Source organism: Bombus pascuorum, unplaced genomic scaffold (assembly GCF_905332965.1).
Source record: "Bombus pascuorum unplaced genomic scaffold, iyBomPasc1.1, whole genome shotgun sequence".
NCBI lineage: Eukaryota > Metazoa > Arthropoda > Insecta > Hymenoptera > Apidae > Bombus > Bombus pascuorum.
This window is the reverse complement of record NW_026869745.1, coordinates 363,629-369,854: the sequence shown is the minus strand read 5'-3', so window position 1 is coordinate 369,854 and position 6,226 is coordinate 363,629. Positions and strand designations below refer to the sequence as shown.

At 34.2% G+C, this 6,226-nt stretch overlaps 1 non-coding gene across 1 annotated transcript; it reads right to left on the bottom strand.

Moving 5' to 3' along the window:
• Positions 1–4,285: 4,285 nt before the first annotated feature.
• On the bottom strand, positions 4,286–4,358 carry Trnaf-gaa (transfer RNA phenylalanine (anticodon GAA)). Its single transcript has one exon. It is a non-coding gene; the product is annotated as a tRNA-Phe (tRNA).
• Between the last annotated feature and the right edge of the window lie 1,868 nt (positions 4,359–6,226).

Below are 6,226 nucleotides of genomic sequence, written 5' to 3'. Positions count from 1 at the left end.
GCAAAAAAGACTGTAATCATCGAGGAAATTTTTACTAATCTTACGAGATCTTTTTAAATTAAATTGAATTAAAAAGTTTCATATTTTTATGATAATCTAAATTGCAAATTTTTAATACAAAGAGTCATACGAATCATAGATTTCGAATGTAACAAAAATATTGTGTTTATTTTAACCGGAGTTACTGTACACGATATTAAATAACTTTCAAATATCCAAAGCTTAATAGAAATTTGTAATACAAGTTATATTAACATTGTCCCGTGTAAAGCGTGGAAACATAAAATGCGTTATTCTTTAGCCTCTCTTTATAATTGACAAAAAAGGTTCTAACACAGTCTTTGATCTGCCTTGGAAATTCATTGCAAATTTCCCAAGTAACGTAACGCTTCACCACGTTATTATAATCCTAATAAAACGACTACTTTTCATAATTCAAGCAATCCATCTTATCGTGTATAATATATTCCATAATTCAAGCTATCCATCGTATTCCCCTTATCACTTAGAAGAAAATTCAGAGGGGGGGGGGAAATTGGAAGGAAAATAAATCCAAAAAGTGAGAACGGCAACTGAAGTGAGAGAAACACGACGGAAAATCGTTTCACGCAGGTTTTCCATCGACGTCGAATGAATAGCGAACGAGCAACGAGAGCAAATTCACGAACGATTTCTATTTCTCGTGGACAAACACGAGTCGCGTGAACACGCGAAAGTAAATCTCGATGCGTAAAGTACACAGGATTATCGTGACAGTCGCGTCCACTCGCGATTCCATTCGATTTAAATTGCGGCCGCTTGCCAGCACGAACCTCAATTGGACCGATTAATTTCCCTGTCGCCGTATGAACATAACAAATAGCCAGTTGCTGATAAATTCCGCCCGATCAGATGCATTTCATAGATTGACATCTATCGGTCGCGTCCGACCAATTGTCGGTATCGATCACTGACCAGAGAAGAAGCAAGCGGCGCATTGTCGGACCAGGAACTGTTGCTACTACTGTTCATCGAGCACCTAATAGAGGAGCAGTCCGGTTACTCGAAACGCTTAATATTTTACACGTTTGCCAAACACTCTATGGAATACAAAAAAGCCGGCTAAGTATAAAAAAATTCTTCCGTCAAATACGTTTCCCAAGTGCCCTTCCGTCAAAGAGACAATTAAGTGCCACAACGCCATTCTATCGTTCCTTATTGCAACATGTATAATTATTTTGGTAACCGTGCATAAAAATGCACACCTCAACGATTTTGATGAAATTGTAATACGTTATTAGGATGAAAATGCTGAATGATTTTCTCTTATAAACGTAACCACTGTTCGATCTTGGTTCCGAAATATTTGCAACAAACTGTATGTAGTAAAGCCGATAAGTTAACAGGAGCCCTTAGGCCTTAGGCATTTTATCGAACATCAACGGGCCGCCCAACTTGCCTCGTAGGCTTTACTACAATGTATGGGAGTCCATCGTGACATACGGTGCACCGGTGATATAGAACCTTATAAAAAACGTCTCATTTAAGAAATCGAATATATTCTCAAAATTACAATATTCGATTTGTCAGGAGAAAGAAGGAATTAAAAGGACCCTACAATCTAGTTACTCCGAAACAAGCAATTTCAATCTCACGCAACCGATCAACGATTAAAATTTATCACCCCCTGCACGCGTCGCTGTTGCGTCGTCGATTACGGTTCCTAGATGCGATGATCGTGAGCTAACCATCACAAATTGGATAATGCTGGATTCCGTGCTCATTAACGGAGCCCTTAATTCGATAAGAGCCGCAGTCGATCGAGATTCACGAACTCGGGGATTCGCATCTCGATTAATCAAAATCATGGATTTTATTGTTCCACTCGAGTGATCGCGTTCCATTTTCAACCAAATGTCGAATCGCACCTTACCGTTATCCAGTTTATTTCATAACCCGCCAATTAACGGCGACGAAATCAATAGATGACGAATTAACGCAGCCGATGAATTGATACGTTCATTCGAAGCGTGCTCGTTTCAAATAGCGAGCGACTTTTTTGCCGTTCGGATATTTCCCAGCTGGATCCTTTCACCTCTGATAGCCTTTTAATTGAAACGTGCGAAAGTGCCGTTTAACTGTCGCTCAAGCTTTCTAGCACAAGCTTTTCGTTTTCTGGTTCATGAAAGATCGGGATCGTTTAAGTTTATCGAGGCACCGTATTAAATTTAAAAATAATCTTCTCAGAGTCATGGAATTGCCAATTCTATATATCTGGAAAAATTCTTCTTTTGCCTTTAAAAGTGACTTAACATTTGCAAAGTGTATTTTATAACATACACAGTAAACCGGAGTGACATTGACAAGTTTTGGTAATATTTTGCAGTGTAATATAAACTAAAATATAAAGATGGTGTAATTTCTTCGTTCATATTTCTTTAAAGGAGATCTTTTTTCGAAAATCGTTCCTCTATGTAATCTATGTTAGATCTACGTAATCAGTAATGTAAATATTATCTTGTTTTATTATTCCTTGCGAGTGTGTTAAGTGATCAAGTACTTGCTGTGTCAGTGCAAAGCTTTTTCTTCTTTTATTAACAAATTTCTATATGTGCTGAGACAATTTTGTAAATATTAAAACAATTAATACTCCAAAATTAATAATACAATAAATCTTCTGAAATCTGTACGAATGAAAGTAATCTGTAATCTAATGTGTATAATATTCCTTTTCTTTCCTATTGCTGTCATTGAACGATGCAATAATATTTAATCGTGTTACCTATATTTACCCATTGAAACTAATGAAAGTAAAGAATTTTAAAATATAATATGAAGAAAAAAAAAATGCAACCTATCGTTTTTCCCTTGTGGTCTTGAATTTGAATATTTACAAGAAGAAAAGAGAATGTATTATTTAAATTAAATTAAAGTATTACGTGTTACTTTCTCAAACTCTACGTGTAACACAGGTTTCAGCAGATATTATCCTTGCGCAGCGTCACACGTTTTTAATCGTTAATTTATATTGATTTAATCATCATATTCATATAATTCTAATTACTTTTTACGAATAATTTATAATCAAATATACAAATAAGTTAGCAATTTAACTAAAAGCATTATATAAATCGTTAACAAAATATGTCTATTCTTATAATATACATATTTCTAGAAGAATTTTGTTCTTCTTACTGTCACTGGATGTAGCATCGATTTCGATTTTAATATATCGTTTATGACCTAAAATGTTGTTTCCCTTATTAAATGTTAGTATTATGTATAAATATTTTATCTTACACACTTATTTGGTCTATTAAATGATTGTTATATATCACTGCAATACTTGTAACAATAGTTTTAATAAAATTTCATTTAATAAGCTCCGAGAAATATTTCTTTGCATTTTTGTGAAATTCTTATTCGATCGTTATATGTGAAACATTGATATACATACATACTTCTTTCCGTCATCTAATTAGAATATAAAATTAGAATTTAATAGCTCAAAGTCTTATAACACAGATTCAGGGGTACAAGAAACTTAATCGATATTTACTGATTATTATATATTACGTAATAAAATAATTCCCTTGCATATCGATATCGATGCATTAAAAGTAAATACAAGAACTGGAAATAATTTGGAAATACATTTATAGAAACTAAGCACGAAATACATAGCCAACTAATTCACTGTTTCTTACCATAACCACAAAATATTTATTCAAGATTTCCATAGAGAGTTAAACATTTACATTAAAAAGTTTCGAAGAAAGACAAGCAAATCGTACATTTAACGATTCCACATATTATCCACAAACATAAAAGCTTTGTCTATTTTATACTGCAGCCAGTGTCGTGCATTTTCTAATATTTTTCATCGAACCGATATAATGTAATCGAGCGTTCGTATTTAGGTATAGACTGTAGAGGATAAAGCACGTAGACTGTCTCCATTACGCATATCGTAGATTCGTCAGGCAACCGATTAATCACTGTCTAGTCGCGTCAAAGTCGCGTTTAATCACTTGGTGGTGCGTTCGTTGCACCGTCACTCGGCGAGACGAGCATCAGACACTGATTCGATATCGATCATCGGGCCTAGCGCGCCTACCCGGTGGATTTACCTACTAACCTAAATATTTCAAATGTGCCTAAAGCCGATGGATTTGTTAATCGTCGGAAATATGTGAAAATGATTCGTCCGAAGACATACAAAATATATCTCTTAGTTGAATAGCATGTACTTGAACATAAGACGTAAATATTTACAAAAAAAAAATAGATGAAAGAAAAGGAAAACTGCCGAAACCCGGGGTCGAACCGGGGACATCTAGATCTTCAGTCTAACGCTCTCCCAACTGAGCTATTTCGGTTTGTAATAAAGGCGGTTCCATTTAATTTCAAAATTATATATATTCAAATTAATCAACTTTTTAACATTTATAAAATATAAATAATATATTTTTTATGTGACAAATGTAACATCAGCATATCGTTAATACAAATGTGTCTTATTTCAGTATAAAGTACATTTTAACTATTGTTTTGAAGTTGATTCACTTTTTGTTGCACGTTTGAAAACAACATAACCTATATAAATAAATTAATTATTTGTAAAAATATATTAAATTAATTGTTTGTCGTATAAATTCCTCTTAGTATCTTATAACACATTCGACGTTAATACTAATTTTATTCCGTTTCCAGAAAAATTTGTACGCAATGTTATGATTACATTCATTATAGTTACATTCATTAATAGACTGAAAGAATCACTGAACTATACTTATATCTGTTGAATGTTAGTAATAGAAGAGTAAGTCTTCTACATAGCGTAGAAGATCGGAGCATAAACTAAGGTAAACTCACATAATTTTCTTACAAATTAAAAATTTCCCGTTTCGTAAATTAATTAATTAATTTTACAAAAACTAACAAACGAATCGATTTGAAATTTCGTATCCTATTTTGATATGACTGATACCATAAAACCTCAATATTGTATTTAACTAACGTTATAAACGACTTAAGAAAAAAATCTTTGCACTATCTACTAATGTATAGCATAAAAATTGTAAACTTATCGTTACGTAACGAGTCTCATTTTATAGATAATTTTATTATCTACAATCTTCTACTGACACTTTTTCACGTATGATAAATAATTTTTAAGATACAGAGGAAATGTAAGAAAAACTCCCGTTTTTTTTTATTTAATCGATATGACGTTTATAAAGGAGTGCCGACACTTCTAGCAGCAAAATGACGTTCGGTCCCGCGCGATTCTTCTGACGATGGATATAATAGCACGTACATGTTCCGTATACTTTGTAGTTGCAGGCGACTGACTTGTCGAGGTGAGTCGCAATTTTAGAGTCGCGCGCGATCCTTAATCGCGGTAGTACGAATAAAAATTGTGCAATATTCGGCAATGGATTTTATAATCGCGTGGCTAGTCGCAAATGGAAAGCACGCTTCAGACGGCAACGTTGGAAGACCCGAAAAATAAAGCTCTTCTGTCTCACAAAAGAAAGATACGTACATATGTGTTTCCTTATTCTTTCAAATTTTGGCGCTGCTGCGCCAATTTACGGCTATTAAAATATGGAGAGGACTTGGAGAGGTATTATAAGGAACTTTATTCTAATATTCACGTAATTGCTCGCCACGTGTGATACTCGCCAGAGATCTAGGGCATAAGATTTTCACACTGCGCTTCTCTCTTTTCTCTCAACGGAGTCCTAGGCCATCGTACATACTATGAAGGGGATACATACTTGTGTGTGGTTGTGCTATACGTTACCTCCCTCTCGCACGTACAATACAAATGTACCATATGCCGCTCTTAGTTTGAAAAACCTGACTATGAAGTGGGAAAGGTGACAAATGATGAAATGTTGTCAACACTGGTAACGAGTCAACAGTTCAGTACTTTCCTCGGAATCTTGAGGGAGAAAAATTACCTAGAGAAAATAATAACAAATTTGTTAAGTTTATTAATATATTCACATAGTAGACCGTAGACGATACATTTTATGTCTCATGAGACATGCGACATGCCGCGAGACCAAGCACCGAATTTCATATTTTATAGTTGGACATAGATACACAACTGTCTTGTAACTATACTATTATTATCAGTACCAGAAATGCGCTCGGTTGCCGTCGATCGTTTGGTAGCCGACATATTATCTTTGAAGAGAAAGCTTTGCATATAGTAAGTATCTATACTAATAAATTA